The sequence below is a fragment of the Bos grunniens genome, chromosome 8 (assembly GCF_055505025.1).
Source record: "Bos grunniens cultivar Pamir isolate PY7600 chromosome 8, Bosgru_T2T1.0, whole genome shotgun sequence".
In the NCBI taxonomy this organism is placed as follows: domain Eukaryota; kingdom Metazoa; phylum Chordata; class Mammalia; order Artiodactyla; family Bovidae; genus Bos; species Bos grunniens.
Window position 1 is genome coordinate 26,702,193 of NC_141172.1, and position 19,493 is coordinate 26,721,685.

Below are 19,493 nucleotides of genomic sequence, written 5' to 3' on the forward strand. Positions count from 1 at the left end.
ACAAGCACTGCCCTGCACAGCTTCAGGGGTGGAGGGAGCAGAGATGCTGATGGAAAATGCTACCTCTCATCATAACATTTAGTCTCTTTCTCATATGCAGACCAGAGTCTGTCTAGTTGGCTTCAATACATGTGGGTTCAACGGAGACTTTTACAGGGAGATAAACTCTTAATGATTTTTCATTCCACGTCTCCCACTTCCTCCCAACAAGTTCTCCTCCCCCGACCCTAAAGAATGCTGACCTCCACTTTTACATGGAGCTCAGTGGGGCTCAGCGAGTCTTCGCAGCAGCTTTGATTTTAATTCAAGTGATGAGAGCACTGAGGACTTCTCAGGAGGATATCTTGCAAACTTCAAATTGCTCTTGCCTTTTTGGGACATTAAAGAAAGTTTCTCGTGCCCCTAGGCTTCCCAGAGGACACTTCCAAACACCAAATTTGCTTTGACTTGAAGGAAGATGACATGTGTATGCTCAATAGAATGGTAAGGAGGAGGGAGGAATAAAGATGTAGCCGCGTTGCAAACTCACTCACACTCCACTCAGATGCACAATATCAAATGGTCTCTCTACTTCCCAAAGCTGGTCTGATCTTCCTCTGACAACCACCCCTCCCCACCACTTGCCAATTAACAATATGAGTCTCTTCCAATTTAAATTTTCTCATTTTCATTTAAATATTTTATTTATTTGAAATTCAACTCCTTTCTAGGGTTGGTTTAAATTTTCCCTTTACATACAGAGTGTCCTCTGTATGTAAAAGGACTGTATGTAAGAGGACTTCTTGTCCTCTCTCCCACTCTTTCTCCATCTCAAGGTGGTTTAAGGGGTGGCTAAAGAGGTTTCTGTGTAATTTGGTGGAAGGGGAGAGAGGGGACCAGGTGGGATCCTCTAGACTCTTGCTGGTCTTTGTTGCAAAGTGGCAGGGCTGGTTTGCTCCCTGTACTGGGATCAGCGTCTACCTGGCCTTTTTGGGGTGATGGAACGGTACCCACTTCCGGCCATTCTTCCTGCTCTCAGGGCCTGGTATGGCCTTTTCATGCTGATCCTTGCTTTCATCCCTCCCACCTTCTCATCACTATACCCTGGATCCTCCATGTGACAACCAAGGGCGCGAGGAACCTGGAGCATCACCTGAGGTGCACAGGCCTGGCTCCCTTCTGCTTCCATCGTCTCATGGTCTTGTATCCTGTTAAAGGTGACCATATAGGGGACTTCTTGAGGCTCACAGCCACCCCGAAGAATCCCCCAAGAAGCATGACAAGAAGTGAGTTACAGTCCTCCTGATGTTCTCAGCCTTTCCTTTGGTCTTTCTACCCAGGGCCCCAGGTCCAGGACTTAGGACAGGAGAGAAGAGTCCAGGACACCGCTGGTTCCCATGTCTGCCTGCCTCCTTTGCCTTCTTTGTCCGACCTCTCTGGCTCAGAGCAGCCAGCTTCCCACTCCTCCATAGCCCATCACGGTGGTGTGGAGTAAATCTCTTTAGGGCCTACTCCACCAGGCCTGGCTCTTGATAGACTAACGGCAGCTAAAGGAATTTAGAAAATCTCTTTCCTTCTCAACAATGCCTGGCTTTGAGGATGATTTTCTTGCTTAAGAGGTCAAGAAAGTCAGCTTTGAGATTCAAACTGATCAATGGTGTCTTTGTTCTAGGCAGTATCCCCGGGGCCAGAAGCCCCAAGCTTCAGCCTTGGAGGCGGAAGACAGCAGGGGAAGGTGATTTAAGAGAAAACCCAAAAGTTAGAAGAGTGTAATATTTGCAAAATATTATCTTTGCTATTAGAAATACGATTTTGAGCTTTCAGGGAGCATAGTTACACACTTCCCTTTTAGGAAATGTCCATTTATACAATTTTCCTGTTTGAAACATCCATAATTTTCAACTTCCTTCCTAAAACACTTTCCCTAGAGTCGTATGTACTCTGAAAAATTGTCTTTGAAGGATTTTATTTCACATGCTTTCTATACTTTCCTGGTTAACAAACAACACTGAATCATCAGTGTTATCTCTCTATCTGCTCCCTCCCTATAACCCTAGATTTTTTCCCCCATGCTTAGCATGCCCCTCCCTCTGGGAAACTCATAAGTTAAAATAATAGCCTTGTGCAGAACGGAATTACAATCCTCATGACTAGAAGGAAGTAGGATGGTTTGGTAGCAATATACTGGGTGGTTGCTGTGATTATTACTAAGAAAGAACAGCCAACTTGGTTTTCATTAGGGGAATAAATTCTAGTTCTTCTTTGCATATCATCTCCATGGTAATGGCCATGACCCCAAAGAAAATGGACATGGCGCAGAAAAGAGTACGTTTTCCTCATGCTTGTCAAAGCCTGTCAGTGTTCCCCCATGCACTGTGGTATAATTCTCCTAATGCAATTAAGCAGCACCTTCTTTTTCCATGGAAATGCACTCACAAATGTCAGTCTGGCTTGCGGTCACCAGGCTGGGAAGCACTTTGTTATGGAACCTGAAACCTGGCCTGATTATAGGTTTTGCAACAAAACCCCAAAGTTCACATGAACTTTTCAACTGGTGGGTTTGGCTGGGGAATCATCACGGAATCGTTGGGGTTTCTAGATGGAAGTTTTTGACTCAGTGGTGCTTAGGATCTGGTGTCTTGTCAGCCTTCTGTTACCTTCTGAGCAGCACTCTCATCTCCATTCTTTGGATGTGACAGGCAGTCACTTTTCCTCCACTAAACTCTGGATAGGATGCAGTCTCCGTGAGAGGCTTCAAGGTGAGAGCAGCTGGTGTCTGCTGATCAACCGACCACCAGCTCTGCTCACTGGCTTCTCCCAGACTGGTTCTACCTAGGTCACAATGACAGTCTCGCCCTTCCCTGGGAGTGTACATGTGACAATGGTGGTTACACATCCCCTCTTATCAAGCTACACACTATAGTTACAAGAATGGAACTTGTCTTAGGAATGTGTAGCACTGAATAGTGCCAGCTATAGGACTTCCCTTCCAAGACCACCTATATTTGGGGGCCCAGTGCCAAATGAAAATTGTCAGGGTCTTGTGCTTAAAAAGCAGGAAACAAAGCTATTAAAGGTAAAGAGAAATTAAAATCTTAAATTATTAGCATCCCTTTTACCATTTAACTTTATGTCATGGAATTTTAAATGTAAACATAATAGCATTTAACTCACCAGGAATCATCAAAATGACACATTCCTATTTCATAGCTCACACATGTAGTTCATTGTTGCTAGAACAGTAGATTCATGACACAAATTTCATTTGCTGGATCTGTGTGCGTTCTAGCAACGCTCTGTGTCTGGCTCACTGCTGAGTGCAGAAGGACTGAGAAGAAAAGCGAGTGTGGACTGACTTCCCTCTCTCTCTCCTTCTAAGGCATCATTCTCAGTGTATGGGAAGCAGCAAGAGTAAAAAAGGATATGCTAGGGTTCACTGATTGTTTGTTTCTTAGAATGCCACTATTCCCTTCCTGTGTTAGAAGTAAGTTCTGGTTCAAATGAAAATGATGCAGGTCCTTAGGGCTGTCAGCACCCTCGTTTATTCAGCCGTAGACATAACATGATTACCCTGTATTCGCTTGGAGTCTCCCTGACCCTCTCACAGGATGGCGCCTCTGAAATTCTGTGCCACAGGGCATCCCAAACGCTATATGTAAATAGAGGGACAAGGACTGGCAGATAGATCATGAGCACCTCCTCACGTACCTGCTCTATTGTCCTGTCAGACTTCATTTACACACCCAAGTTCAAAGACAAAATTGCTAGGAATCCCACAGTGGGGACTGCAGAGCATTAAGCCCAGCACTGGGTCCTCCTGAGCATGGGGACCTGTGCACCTGCATTCCCATGCATCTGCTCTGTAGCTCTGTCCCTGGTCTAGATTCATATCATGGTCTTACTACATTTCCACATTTTCACCAGGATATTAGCTAACCTCCTGGCACATCAGTTTTCTTGTTGGTAAAATAGGAACACAATAGTGCTCATTTACAGTGTTGTTAGAAAACATTTGATCAGTGCTATATAATACTCCTTCTACTTCCTCCAAACCTCTCAAACATCACAGATAACATATACGCCTTTCTACTAGTATTCCATCCCAGCTGACCACTGGCAGGAGTGTTAACAACTACATTGCCTATAGACCCTTTAAAGAGAAGGAGTCTATCTTGCAAACCACCGTATTTTCAGTGCACAGGCCCTGGCAAACAGCTGGTGCTCAATAGTGGATGCAGAGCTGCATCAACTGACTGTCTATGACAGACTGGTGATGTTTGTGGTGAACAAAGCTGAGATTATCTTTGTCCCTACAAAGTTTATAGTTCAGGCGGTAACACTGGTGGCTCAGAGGTTAAAGCATCTGCCTCCACTGCAGGAGACCTGGGTTCGATCCCTGGGTGTTGGGAAGATCCCCTGGAGAAGGAAATGGCAACCCACTCCAGTACTCTTGCCTGGAGAATCCCATGGATGGAGGAGCCTGGTAGGCTACAGTCCACAGGGTCGCAAAGAGTCAGACACGACTGAGCGAATTCACTTCACTTCAATGATGACCTGTGACCATGAAGACATATTACAGGGAGCCCTGAGGACACGAAGAGAAATCTTGACTTTGTCTAAGAGGGAAGGGGAGGTGCTCAGTCGTGTCCCACTCTTTGAGACCCCAGCTTCTTTCAGAATGCTGAGATCATGAAGGAGCAATGGGAGAACCCCAGTCAGTGAATCCAGGGTTCTTTACTGTTCTTATGTTCTAGAAGAACCACCTTATCCCAGGACTAGTAAGGAGAAATGAACATTTTATCTCAAGAATTAGCAATGGCCAGAATAGGTCAGCAGAGAGAGGGTAAGTGCATTCTAGATTCTTCAGGTCTAGGTGTTATTTCCTGTTTTCTAGAGTGTATAAGTTCAGTTCAGTTGCTCAGTCCTGTCCAACTCTTTGTGACCCCATGAACTGCAGCACACCAGGCCTCCTGTCGATCACAAACTCCTGGAGCCTACCCAAACTGATGTCCGCTGAGTGAATGATGCCATCCAACCATCTCATCCTCTGTCATCCCCTTCTCCTCCTGCACTCAATTTTTCCCAGCCTCAGGGTCTTTTCCAATGAGTCAGCTCTTTGCATCAGGTGGCCAAAGTATTGGAGTTTCAGCTACAGCATCAGTCCTTCCAATGAACACCCAAGACTGATCTCCTTTAGGATGGACTGGTTGAATCTCCTTGCAGTCCAAGGGACTCTCAAGAGTCTTCTCCAACACCACAGTTCAAAAGCATCAATTCTTCTGTGCTCAGCTTTCTTCACAGTCCAACTCTCACATCTATACATGACCACTGGAAAAACCATAGCCTTGACTAGACGGACCTTTGCTGACAAAGTAATGTCTCTGCTTTTTAATATGCTGTCTAGGTTGGTCATAACTTTCCTTCCAAGGAGTAAGCGTCTTTTAATTTAATGGCTGCAGTCACCATCTGCAGTGATTTTGGAGCCCCCAAAAATAAAGTCTGACACTGTTTCCCCATCTATTTGCCATGAAGTGATGGGACCAGATGCCATGATCTTAGTTTTCTGAATGTTGAGCTTTAAGCCAACTTTTTCACTCTCCACTTTCACTTTCATCAAGAGGTTCTTTAGTTCCTCTTCACTTTCTGCCATAATGGTGGTGTCATCTGCATATCTGAGGTTATTAATATTTCTCCCAGTATTATTGATTCCAGCTTGTGCTTCTTCCAGCCAAGCGTTTCTCATGATGTACTCTGCATAGAAGTTAAATAAGCAGGGTGACAATATACAGTCTTGACGTACTCCTTTTCCTATTGGAACCAGTCTGTTGTTTCATGTCCAATTCTAACTATTGCTTCCTGACTTGCATACAGGTTTCTCAAGAGGCAGGTCGGGTCATCTGGTATTCACAGAATTCTTTCAGAATTTTCCAGTTTATTGTGATCCACACAGTCATAGGCTTTGGCATAGTTAATAAAGCAGAAATAGATGTTTTTCTGGAACTCTCTTGCTTTTTCCATGATCCAGCAGATGTTGGCAATTTGATCTCTGGTTCCTCTGCCTTTTCTAAAACCAGCTTGAACATCTGGAATTTCATGGTTCACGTACTGCTGAAGCCTGGCTTGGAGAATATTGAGCATTACTTTACTAGCATGTGAGATGAGTGCAATTGTGTGGTAGTTTGAGCATTCTTTGGCATTGCTTTTCTTTGGGATTGGAATGAAAACTGACCTTTTCCAGTCCTGTGACAACTGCTGAGTTTTCCAAATTTGCTGACATATTGAGTGCAGCACTTTCACACATCATCTTTTAGGATTTGAAACAGCTTAACTGGAATTCCATCACCGCCACTAGCTTTGTTTGTAGTGATGCTTCCTAAGGCCCACTTGACTTCAAGTTCCAGGATGTCTGGCTCTAGGTGAGTGATCACACCATTGTGATTATCTGGGTCATAAAGATCTTTTTTGTACAGTTCTTCTGTATATTCTTGCCACCTCTTCTTAATATCTTCTGCTTCTGTTAGGTCCATACCATTTCTGTCCTTTATCGAGCCCATCTTTGCATGAAATATTCCCTTGGTATCTCTAATTTTCTTGAAGAGATCTCTAGTCTTTCCCATTCTATTGTTTTCCTCTATATCTTTGCATTGATCATTGAGGAAGGCTTATTTATTTCTCCTTGCTATTCTTTGCAACTCTGCATTCAAATGGGTATATCTTTTATTTTCTCCTTTGCTTTTTGGTTCTCTTCTTTTCACAGCTATTTGTAAGGCCTCTTCAGACAGCCATTTGGCTTTTTGCTTTTCTTTTCCATGGGGATGGTCTTGATCCCTGTCTTCTGTACAATGTCATGAACCTCTGTCCATAGTTCATCAGGCACTCTGTCTATCAGATCTAGTCCCTTAAATCTATTTGTCACTTCCACTGTATAATCTTAAGGGATTTGATTTAGGTCATACCTGAATGGTCTAGTGGTTTTCCCTACTTTCTTCAATTTAAGTCTCAATTTAGCAATAAGGAGTTCATGATCTGAGCCACAGTCAGCTCCCGGTCTTGTTTTTGTTGACTGTATAGAGCTTCTCCATCTTTGGCTGCAAAGAATATAATCAGTCTGATTTCAGTGTTGACCATCTGGTGATATCCATGTGTAGAGTCTTCTCTTGTGTTGTTGGAAGAGGGTGTTTGCTATGACCAGTGCATTCTCTTGGCAAAACTCTGTTAGTCTTTGCCCTGCTTCATTCTGTATTCCAAGGCCAAATTTGCCTGTTACTCCAGGTGTTTCTTGACTTCCTACTTTTGCATTCCAGTCTCCTATAATAAAAAGAACATCTTTTTTGGGTGTTAGTTCTACAAGGTCTTGTAGGTCTTCATAGAACCGTTCAACTTCAGCTTCTTCAGCGTTACTGGTTGTGGTATAGACTTGGATTACTGTGATATTGAACAATTTGCCTTGGAAACGAACAGAGATTCTTTTGTCGTTTTTGAGATTTCATTCAAATACTGCATTTTGGACTCTTTTGTTGACTATGATGGCTACTCCATTTCTTCTAAGGGATTTCTGCCCACAATAGGAGATATAATGGTCATTTGAGTTAAATTCACCCACTCCAGTCCATCTTAGTTCACTGATTCCTAGAATGTTAACATTCACTCTTGCCATCTCTTGTTTGACCACTTCCAATTTGCCTTGATTCATGGACCTAACATTCCAGGTTCCTATGCAATATTGATCTTTATAGCACCAGACCTTGCTTCTATCACCAGTGCCATCCACAACTGGGTGTTGTTTTTGCTTTGGCTCTATCTCTTCATTCTTTCTGGTGTTACTTCTCCACTGATCTCCAGTAGCATATTGGGCACCTGCCGACCTGGGGAGTTCATCTTTCAGTGTCCTATCTTTTTGCCTTTTCATACTGCTCATGGGGTTCTCAAGGCAAGAATACTGAAGTGGTTTGCCATTCTCTTCTCCAGTGGACCACATTCTGTCAGACATTTCCACCATGACCCATCTGTCTTAGGTGGCCCCAAATGGCATGGCTTAGTTTCATTGAGTTAGACAAGACTGTGGTCCATGTCATCAGATCAGCTAGTTGTCTGTGATCGTGGTTTCAGTCTGTCTGCCCTCTGATGCCATCTCTCAGCACCTACTGTCTTACTGCGGTTTCTCTTACCTTAGACATGGGGTATCTCTTCACGGCTGCTCCAGCAAAGTGCAGCCATTGCTCCTGACCTTGGATGTGGGGGTAGGTCCTCTCAGCTCTGCCTGCATCGCGTAGCTGCTGCAGAGTGTATAAGGTTGTGCGCATTTGTAAGGGTCCCAACACTGCCTGCAGGGTCCCAGAGTGATCAGGGATGAGGGCTTCTTAACAACACCCTGGGGAGAGAGTCTATGATGTCTGTTTTCAGAGAGGTTGTAGCTAGATTTCAGGTAGTCCCAATGATAGTGGAAGCCAACAGCTCTTTCTACCTAATAGCTTTTCAGTGACAGTCCCTGCAGTGATCTCAGGCTTTTTAAGTGAGAGCCAAAAACACTGCAAAATCCCTGGATAAGTGAGTATAAAGGAGACAGCTGTTTCAACAGTTGTTAAAAAACACAAGAACTGCCCTATTGTCCACTGCTTCCTTGAAGCAAGAGATCCTTACATTTCCTTCTGCCCTACGGTGTCCTGGGGGCTACCTCATTCTCTTCTGGAAGATGAATATTACTTTTGTTGTTGTTCAGTCACTCAATTGTGTCTGACTCTTTGTGACCCCACAGACTGTAGCATATGAGGCTTCCCTCTCCTTCAGCATCTCCCAGAGCCTGCTCAAACTCATATCCATCGAGTCAGTGATACCATCCAACTATTTCATCCTCTGTCGTCCCCTGTCCCCTTCTCCTCCTGCCTTCCGTCTTTCCCAGCATCAGGGTCTTTTCTAATGAGTCAGCTCAGGTGGCCAAAGTATTGGAGCTATTTGTCACTTCCACTGGATAATCATAAGGGATTTGATTTAGGTAAGACCTGAATGGCCTAGTGATTTTCCCTACTTTCTTCGTCTTAAGGCTGAATTTTGCAATAAGGAGTCCATGATCTGATCCACAGTCAGCTTCCAGTCTTGCTTTTGATGCCCCACATCCAAGCGCAAAGGAGAAGCACCAATGAGACCGTAGGAGGGGCGCAATCGTGTTTAGAATCAAACCTTGTACCTGCCAGAGATGTTTGGAGAGTGCAAACAAAGCCTTGTGCATGCCAGGGCCCAGGGAAAGGATCAGTGACCTCCACAAGAGACTGACCGACCTGCCTTTGAGTGTCTGAGTGTCTCCTGCAGAGGCCGGGTCAGCAATGGCCTGCCACGGAGAAAGGAGCTCTGGCTGCAGCAGACCCTGGAGGCACAGCGTGTGGGACAAGTCCTCCTAGAGGAGGTCGGCATTAGCCCCACCGAAGAGCCACCAAGCGGACAACCCACAAACTGGAGAACAATTATACCAAAGAAGTTCTTGCATGGTTGCAAAAGTTCTAGAGCCCACAACAGATTCCCCAGCCTGGGGATCTGGCAAAGGGTCTGAAAACCCCCAGAATTTGGCTTTGAAGGCCAGTGGGATTTCATTGCAGAACTTCCACAGGACTGGGAAACAGACCCTTGGAGGGCACAACGAAACTTGTTCACATCAGGACCCAGGAGAAAGGAGCAGTGACCCCGCAAGAAACTGAGCCAGACTTGCTTGTGAGTACCCTGGAGCCTCCAGCGGAGGTGTGGGTTGACAGTGGCCTCCTGTGGGGTCAGGGCTCTGACTACAACAGACCTGGGAGCCCCTGAATGCTGGCGGAAGTCCTTTTGAAGGAGGTTGCCATTACCTCTACCAGAGTTTGGCCTCAGGCCAGACTACAGGGAGGGGACACAGCCCCACCAATCAGCAGAAAATTGGATTAAAGATTTACTGGGCATGACCTTGCCCACTGGAGCAAGACCCAGTTTTCCCCACAGCCAGTCCCTCCCATCAGGAAGCTTCCACAAGCCTCTTATGCTTATCCATCAGAAGGCAGACAGAATGAAAACCACAATCACAGAAAACTAACCAAGCTGATCACATGGACCACAGCCTTGTCTAACTCAATGACTATTACTAACCCTATATATTTTTTCAGATGAGGAAACTGAGGTTCGTGGGGTCACATTAATTATTATACAACTTCTCACTGCTAGTCAGTGGCAAATGCATGCATTGTGTAACTGTATTCTAATCACTAAAATATTAGACAAGCTGACATGCTGCAGCCTTCAGTCTTTTCCATTCCACTGTTCTTCCAGTTACTCAGAATAAGAGACTTGAAAACACCTGTGATATCTTTTTCCTCTCAAATTCCACGTCTATCATCAATAAAAATAACAGCCACCATTTATATACACGTAAATGACATTCATACATCAATTATTATCAGAATTATTTCACCAAACACTCACAAACCCCCACAAGGTAGGTGTTATTATAAATCCCATTTTTTCTGACAAGGACACTAAGACACAGAGAAGTTAAATAATTTGTCCAAGTTCCCATGGCTGGTGTGTGGCAGGGCAAGAATTTGAACCCAGGAAGTTTGGATCCAGAGTATATGCTTTTAAATCATTACATTTTAAGTACATCTAATTGATTCTACCTCCGCAACCCACCTCGAGTTCCTTTTCTCTAACCAACAGCTGCCACCCTAGTTCAAACCTGGACTTCAGTCTGGACTTCAGCCAAAGTTTTAAAAATAGTCTCTCTTTTTCTATTCTATAATTCCCTACAATTCCTTCTTCATAAAGAAGTCAGAGAGGGCTTTTAAAATATAAATCAGATCATAAATCACTTCCAACCCAGAAACCTCCAGACTCCTCCCCATAACCCGCAAGGCTCTCCATGGTCTGTGGCCTGCTTCCCTCTTTGACCTCATACCATGTTTCTTCTCATTCACTAACCTCCAACTCCACTGGCCCTTCTGCAATCCTTGGATATACCAGTTCCTGCCACAGGGCCTTTGCACATGCCAATATGATTTTTTCCCAGACCTTTACACAGCTCAATCTCTGATTTTTTTCCCCATGTCTTTGCTCAAATGTAACCTCCATGAAAAGTTCTCCCCTGACCGCTCTGTAATAAGCAATATTCTAAGATGGCCTCCAAGATCTCCCCACTGGGAAAACGTTCCTATGCACCGGGAACCTGTACTTTAATAGGATATAACTGCCACAATTAGGTTACTAATCATTTGACTTTGAGTTAATCAAGTGGAGATTATCCTGGGTGGATCTGACCTAACCAGCTGAGCAGTCACAGGCCTTCTCCTTTTGCCTTCATGATTTCTACAGCTGCAAGGAATTAAATTCTGCCAACAAATACAGGAGCTTGGAAGAGGACCCCAAGCCTCAGAGGCAACCCAGCCCTGGCTGACCCTTTGCCTACAGCCTTGAGACCTAGGCAGAGAACCCAGCTAACGCTCCCTTGATTCCTGACCATGGAAAATATGAGATGATATATTTGTGTTGCTTTAGGCCACAGAGGTCATGGTAATTTGTTAGGCAGCAATGGAAAATGAACACAATGTCTAAGATACCCTCTCCACCACTGTTCTCTTTTTCCTGCATTACTTGTCTTCATAGCAGTTTTTCTGCTGCTGAAATTACATTACACAATTATTTACTTGGCTAGTATGACTGTCCCACTGGAATATCATCTCCACAAGGGAAGGGACATTAGCTTGTTTGCTGAATTCCCAGCTTCTTAGAGCAGTGCCTGGCACACAGTAGGTACTCAGTAAACATGTATTGAATGAAGGCTAAATACACATACATACATTCACTGTTAATATAATTTTAAAAATGATTCTTAGGTATACTTCAGTTTAAGCACACTGGACATGTGGAATCTCAATTTATGTATTAAAAAAGTTTAGTATTGATCTTTTTATTTTCGAAAAGAACATAAAAAAGTGAAAGTGTTGTTAGCTGCTCAGTTGTGTCCAACTCTTTGTGACCCCATGGACTGTAGCCTGCCAGGCTCCTCTGTCCATGGAATTCTCCTAGCTAGAATACTAAAGTATGAGAAAACTTACCAAAAATGCCACTTAGGTGCAACTTTTTGGGAGTATGCATACTGCATAAAGTAAGGTAAACTCAGCTGTCTGTCTCATTACTGGATTTTAAACAAATGTTAGTATATTTTAACATATAGGATCAGAAAGACAGGCAACCTTGACAATATGCACTTGTTGAAAGGCATCTCAGAAAAGTGTATTGAATGGATGGCATATGATCAAAAGACTACCAACACAATTTAATGGCTGTCAGTAATAAATTTACTTTAAAAATATTCTAATGCTATCCGTGCCCAGAACAATTTAATGGATTATTTAAAATTGTTATAATGGTGAACTGCTTTATGAATTAAAAATTAATAACCAAATGAAAGTGGACAAAACAAACTTGCTAGTACTTGGTACACTCCCCTGTTGTTCATTCGTGATGATAGATGATGACACACCAAGGTACGTTTTCACTCTCATTTTTTGAGGGAGGGATTTCACCATTTAAAACAAATGACAGAGACAAGAGATGTTTGCTACTCTGAGGACAAGATGCTTCCCTTGAGGTGGGGCTGAGGCGTGCTCTCCGTGCGGGCTGTCTGCTCCCGAGGTGTCTCTTGGCATCGATGCCGTTGGTTTGGGGTAGAGTACCAGAGTGAGACTTTATTTTTGGGGCTCCAAAATCACTGCAGATGGTGATTGCAGCCATGAAATTAAAAGATGTTTACTCCTTGGAAGGAAAGTTATGACCAACCTAGACAGCATATTGAAAAGCAGAGACATTACTTTGCCAACAAAGGTCCATCTAGTCAAGGCTATGGTTTTTCCAGTGGTCATGTATGGATGTGAGAGTTGGATTGTGAAGAAAGCTGAGTGCCAAAGAATTGATGCTTTTGAACTGTCGTGTTGGAGAAGACTCTTGAGAGTCCCTTGGACTGCAAGGAGATCCAACCAGTCCATTCTGAAGGAGATCAGCCCTGGGATTTCTTTGGAAGGAATGAAGCTGAAGCTGAAACTCCAGTACTTTGGCCACCTCATGCGAAGAGTTGACTCATTGGAAAAGACTCTGATGCTGGGAGGGATTGGGGGCAGGAGGAGAAGGGGACGACAGAGGATGAGATGGCTGGATGGCATCACTGACTCGATGGACGTGAGTCTGAGTGAACTCTGGGAGTTGGTGATGGACAGGGAGGCCTGGTGAGCTGTGATTCATGGGGTTGCAAGGAGTCGAACACGACTGAGTGACTGAACTGAACTGAACTGAACTCATGGGTGGGTGACTCCAAACAGGCCACCCGGCCACATACCCTTTGCCTCCTGCAGCATAACAGTAGCAATGCTGTGAATGTACAGGTTTGTTTTTGAAATCCTGAGCCATTTCTCACACCTGAGGGGGAGTTTACAAAAGCACAGATTCTGAGATCTTGGTTACATCTGACATCTGATTGATTTCATGCGGCTGCCCTGTTTGACCTGCAGCCATGGGTGTTTTTCACACCTCCAGTAGGGGATGCCTTGGGTCAGAAAGTGAGAGGCAGTCCTGGGGCCAGAAAGCATTCATGGAACCCTGACTGTGAACCCTCTTAGTGCTAAGTCACTTCAGTGGTGTCAGACTCTTTGTGACCCCATGGACTGTAGCCCACCAGACTCCTCTGTCCATGGGATTCTCCAGGCAAGAATACTGGAGTGGGTGGCCATTTCCTCCTTCAGGGAACCTTCCTGACCCAGGGATCAAACCCACTTCTCTTGCATTGGCAGGCAGATTCTTTACCACTGAGCCACCTGGAAAGATCTGACTGTGCACATTCATCCTATTTCTAAACATGGAATGACATGACTTCTTTTCCTCAGAGAAAATAGCTGATAAAAAAACCGAGTGTCTTGCAAAGTTACTAGTTGAACAGAAAGTGCTGCTCTATCTGCGGAGAAGGCAATGGCACACCACTCTAGTACTTTTGCCTAGAAAATCCCATGGATGGAGGAGCCTGGTAGGCTGCAGTCCATGGGGTCACTAGAGTCGGACACAACTGAGTGACTTCACTTTCACTTTTCACTTTCCTGCATTGGAGAAGGAAATGGCAACCCACTCCAGTGTTCTTGCCTGGAGAATCCCAGGGACGGGAAGCCTGGTGGGCTGCTGTCTATGGGGTCGCACAGAGTCGGACACGACTGAAGTGATGCAGCAGCAGCAGCAGCAGCAGCTGCTCTATCTGAGCAAAAACTGTATCCACGTAGACGAGGGTCCCAGTAGTTCTCATCTGCATGTTGTCCCCTTGAGCTCCAAGATAGCAGGGCTGGCCTCTTTGGGCTGACTGCACCCTCAGCTTACCACCAGGGTTACCTCCTCCACAGTCCCCCAGCCAGCCTTCCCAGCTCTCCTCACTGGCCTGCTTTAATCTGGGTCCTCATTAGCTCTCCTCAGTATTAACACTAAGTTTATTAACTGGTTTTCTTACTTCGATCCTGTTACTCACATTGCCCTCACCCCACCCCACCCCTTGAGGGTCAGCCACACTGAACTTGAAGTTGTCAGAATGTTCCAGCCTGTTTTATGCTAGGGCACATTTGCTCATGGCTGTTTCTCACCTCTTCCCCTTTGTTCCCCAGAAAACCCTGAGTCAGTTCCAACTCCCCTCTCTGGTAAGCTCCTCTTCAGTCTCAGCTCCTGACTTTTTCAGTCCAGTAAAATGCTGACCCTGGACTAGCAGCTATACCTGGGGCAGGGGATGAAACAGTGAGCAAGGGAGGTCTGTAGGGTAAGCACCTCTCCCACCGTGGTCCTCCATGGGGCTCTGTACAGAGGCTTCAACGGTACTCGGAATGTGTCACTGCCATCTATGTTTACTTCTCTGCCTCCCCTCCTTGACCATGTGCATCCTGAGGGCGAGGACAGCTGCTAATTTATTTTGATCTCCTCAGTGCCTGGGACACCAGAGTTTGCAATGATGTGTAAGAATGAATAATAATAATAATATTGGTATTATTACTATTATTACAGAGCACTTACCATATGCTAGATTTTGTTCAAAGTGCTTTACGTATAACAACTCACAACAGTTTTACAAGGTAGGTATTGTTATGATTATTATTCCTATTTTTCAAGTAAGGAAACAGAACAGAGACTTTAAGTATCTTGAGCTACGTTACACAGCTGGTAAGTAACAGACAGGTGGCTCCAGAGTCCATTGTCTAAACTGTCCCCAGGTCAGCAGTGATGGAAAGAGGGAGAGGCAGGCAGAACAGGGTAAAGCCAGAAGGCACGAGCTATGTCTTTTAAGCTCAGTTTTGCCTTCAAATCTGATGCTGAGGGAGGCACCATGTGCCACAAAAGCCAGTGTGGGGAAACCTGCGGGCCAACCCACCATAATCAAGTCCTGTTTGACTTTTCAAGGAACAATCTCATACAGAAAGGAAGGACGGGAGGTCACCTTGGTCCCTGCTGCCTCCGTTGCCTTCCTCTGGGAGACACCCACAGATTCTGTCACCACGGATCTGAGGTCCACGGTCAAGACTGACACCCTGTTGCCAATGGGAGGACCTGTATTAGAGATTCTGTCAAGGGAGTTTGTATGATAACAAAAGTTGCATAAACAGTTCCCAAGAACAGCACTGGGGGAAACACAGATTGCCCAGTGCTTCACTCTAGAATCTGCCATGAAGCTAACAGAGCAAAGCTAGCTCCATACTTCTTAGACATACCATCTAAGCCACCAGGGAGGCCCCCAGCTATGTGACTGCCTAAAAACCCGTGTGTCAGCCTTAGCTATGAGTACGAGAATGATCATGCCTGCTACTTCCTAAGACTGCTATGAAGAATAAATGTGAAACTCAAAGCATGAAAAAAAAGTCTGGCATCAATAAATATTATTCCTTCTGCTCCCTGAAACTCACACTCCAGTTTTTCTCAGGACTTCTACTGGGCCAGGACAGCAGAGCGTGAGTGGTGACAGGAAAGAAATCGACTTTGGTAAAGAATGAGAGTTCAGGTCTACATCTAAGCAAGATGGCCCAGGAACGAGTAGAAGTATCATTCAGTTTCCTGATGATGTAATCCTAAGGGCACCTGACGATGTCCGAAGGACCAAAACCTGCTTTCAAAACCATGCAGTTGCCTACAGCTTCCCTCTGCTTTCCCTGCAGTTGAGAGGCCCACAGACAAGGTCAGAGGCCACAGCTGGATACTGCTGTTTGTCTGGGCTGCTGTGTGGGAGCCTAAGAGTTGGTTGTCTGCTTTTTGCAACCTTTACTTGGAGCAGCTTCAGCTAAGCATGTGGTCTCCACCCCCTTTGTGAACAGCTCTTGTGCAAGTTCAGAGGCAGTGTATCCCCCACAGTTCCTGGGGCCCTCTGCTCAGTGGGCTATAAAACACTATTGCTCTCGGCAAGCCCTGGTCATCAGTAATAATGAGACGGCTTTGAAACTGCCACTCTGAAACCCTAAACTGGGCCCAGGCCTGTGTGTTGGGCCAAACGCTTGGGAAAGGTTGGCCAAGGTTCGAAAACTCTAGACTGGGATTGGAGGGGGCTTCCTCAGCCTGGGTTTCTTCAGGGCCTGAGCCTGTTTCAGCAGACGCTGGTCTGTGTGGTATGCAAACTGGCTGATTTACTGAGTTTGGGCAGAAAACAGGCAAAGCCTGGGGCTGTGAGCAGTTTTCACTTTGAGGTTTTTGGGAAAGTGACTGAAGCCTGAGTTTTACCTCCTGGAGGGAATGCTGGCCCTCTCTCCCCACGTTCATTCCTATAAGGCTCATCTACTTTCACTCACAACCCCAACCTTCCAGGATGCAGGGAGTGAGTGAATGGAGGAACCTCAGGCAGAGTGGCTTTTCAATAACCTGGACATGAAAACCTCACAAGAGAAAGGTTTTCATTTCAGTAGAATGTTTCAAGTCAGGCTCATGACGGTACAGGTCAGTACTCCAAAAGATAGTGTTAGGATTTTTCCAGCTTACTTTGAACAAAAATTTGATAAATCAGATCTGGGTTGAAAACTGCAAATTGGAACACAGATAGACCTTGTCAGTGGTTAGCCTCTGGGTCCCAGCAGTAGGATAAAGGGCTTAGAATAGTCCCATTAGCAAACTCCCTAGAAATGAACCCATGGCAGCCCTCTTCATACCACCCCCACTGTGTGACAGCGTGCCTAACTTCACAGTCACACATGGCCAGTCAGGGTCCCAAGAGGAAGCAGACTGCACACTTGACTGTTTTCAAAGGTGGGGGTAGGGGTGCCACCAGGGGAAACTAAAAGGGGTGCTGAGGGGCACCCAGGTTAATAACAACAGAGAAACAGAAGGCTAAAGGGGTGAGGGCGGGAGGGGGCCATGACTAGGTGCCTGGTGAGCAATGGCCTTCGGTAGGGGAAGCAGCTGTTGTCAGAGCAACTTGCACAAATGCTCTCCTTCGCTTGATCCCCTGCTGGTACTCTGCCAAGCCTGGACCCAGTCAGCAGTCAGCGGGCAGGCACCCATAGAAGTAGTCTGCACACGAGTACAGTCTGTAGAGTCTCCCTGCCTGGGTACAAAGCAGGGTGAAGGAGTCCCTGGGCAGTCCTGACTGATGATAACCTAGAGAGGTCTGATAGCAAGCAGACTCCCAGGCTGCTCTGAGAAGGTTCCAATTCAGGAGACCTACAGTGAGCCCAGAGGAGCTGCACCTTCCGCATTCGTTGGGTGGTTCTGCTGCTCAGGAGGAGGGATAACCCCTTACTTCAGTTATGTTCTTGTAAGCATGTGTCATCACCTGGTCTCAGTTACAGGTCTCTGCCAAGTCCTGACACCACGCTCAAAGCCAGCAGTGAGGTTTATTTACCCACTCACCCCACATACATTTGCTGAGCACCCACCATGCGCCAGGCACGCTGCTAGGTGCTGGGGGTCCAGTGGGGAATAAAAAGATGGCCTCTTCCCTGAACAGGCTCCTCAATGTCTCTCTTACAATCAGGGAAATTCTATATCCTTCATAGCAGAGAGGGAACCTTTCTGTGAGATCATCTGGAATTACTACAGGAGGGCTTTGAGCCTGTTGCTTAATCTCTGTGTGTTTCAATTTCCTTGTTTGGAATACAGAAATAATAACAGTGCTTTCTCCAAAGGTTATTATGAGGACTGAGTGAAATACTACATGTCAACCTTAGTTCAGAGCCTTGTACATCATAAGCATTCAATATGATTGTCATCATTATTAACTTTACCATTATTCTTAGTAGGCCTTTGTCAACCATCTCCTACATCCCCTGACTCCAAGAAACAAATGTGAGAAAAGTCCAGCTCTGGATCCCCACTTTCACTACTTCTGAACACTTTCTTCAGAAGAAATCCTGGCCACGTCCATAACATGATAGAGTTTAATAGCTATACAACCATCCTATTCCTATGTTGACTCCATACATTTTTATATAATTTTCAAGATAAGAATGAGGTTTGTAGGAATGCAGGGAATTTGGAAACAGTTCCAGGGTAGTGATACTTAAGAGTTGTAAAACAAGACTAATGGGGAAAGACGAAAGGAAATACAATTATAACTTGGAGAAGAGACAGCAGAGAGGATAGGGGCGCTATCCTCTCCCTATAGACAAAAGAGAGAATGGGGACTTCCCTGGTGGCTCAGTGGTAAAGAAGTCACCTGCCAATGCAGGAGACATGGGTTCAATCCCTGGTCCAGGAGGATTCCACATGCTGCAGAGCAGTGAAGCCCATGCACCACAACTCTGGAGCCTGTGCTCTCGAGCCTGGGAGTTGCAACCACTGAGCCCAGGCACTGTAACCACTGAAGCCTGTGTGGCCTAGACCCCGTGCTCTGCAACGAGAGAAGCCACCATGAGAAGCCCATGCATTGGAACCAGAGAGGAGCCCCCAGCTGCCACGCCTAGAGAAAAGCGTGTGCAGTCACAAAGAACCAGCACAGCAATAAATAAATAAGAGCTTTTTAAAAGGCAGGGGGAGAGTAGCAACTGATGCTTCTTTGGAAAAGAGAGAACAAACAGAAATTAGAGAAAGAAGCAAGAGGGATTTAGGTTCTCTCTAAGAATCATCTCCTGACAGAGATGGGGAAGAGCTCCGGAGTGGGCTATGAGACCCTCTGTTGGTTCAGTAATACAAAGGGTGTGCGTGGGTCTCTGGAAGTCTTCCCCCGATGGAATCACATTCAAAGAGACAAAAAGGCGGAAAGGCAGGCATAGGAGCCTCTCCCGGCTCAGATGCTACAATCCAGTGTGATGCCCCTCGGCCTCTGAGGCTTCCAGTCTCCTCGTTGGATGCCAAGGGGAGGTTTGGGGCCGTGCCTAACACTCCAGATCCGCTGTGCAAGCCCTGAGGCCCACCTGAAGTTTTCCATCACTGTGGGATTCTCATGTGGTGAACACCTTGCTGGCTGGCACACCTTCTGAAATGCTGAATTCCACTTTGAAGACGAAGAGTCTTTGTTGACTGGTCAGTTGAAAATTCATCATACCCACATATGGAAATTGTGTGGCTCT

The 19,493-nt window shown here is 45.6% G+C and overlaps 1 long non-coding RNA gene across 1 annotated transcript in view; it reads right to left on the reverse strand.

The window, feature by feature from the left end:
- The window catches only part of LOC147366865 (uncharacterized), a 231,302-nt gene that overhangs the window by 32,636 nt on the left and 179,173 nt on the right, over positions 1 to 19,493 (reverse strand). The window lies entirely within an intron of this gene.